We start from the raw sequence: 473 nt of genomic DNA on the forward strand, positions 1-473 counted from the left end.
CCAGCAGCAACAACAAAGCCACCATAGCAAGAAACAAGTTGGTACTGTTTTTCTCTTGACATGTTCTTTTAAGTATCCTCTCACCTTCCTGTGGTGGCCCCAGGCAGGTAATGGGGCTTTCTGGTGTGGCCCTGTCAGCACTGTCATAGTTAAGGGTAATCTTCAGTTCATCAATTGTAGGATCTATATCAAATGTTTACGCTTGCACATTTTCACAGTTTTATTCATCAAGCCAGCACCCAAATTACTTCTCCAGTATGTATAATGAATGACCCAAGCAAAACCTCTTCCCCATCTCTGGATAACTTCTGGAACCCACTGATCAATATCATTTAGAAAGAAAACAGGCTGTTGCGAAGGAACACTTACTTACTTTGTCCAGTGATGGTCTGCAGCAGAAGATCCATCTGACAGTCAATTTTAAAAATCTAAGTAAAGCTTTTTGTAACATTAATCTAGCTGTATTTTTTTTT

The sequence above is a fragment of the Octodon degus genome, unplaced genomic scaffold (genome assembly GCF_000260255.1).
Source record: "Octodon degus isolate 3935 unplaced genomic scaffold, OctDeg1.0 scaffold00027, whole genome shotgun sequence".
NCBI lineage: Eukaryota > Metazoa > Chordata > Mammalia > Rodentia > Octodontidae > Octodon > Octodon degus.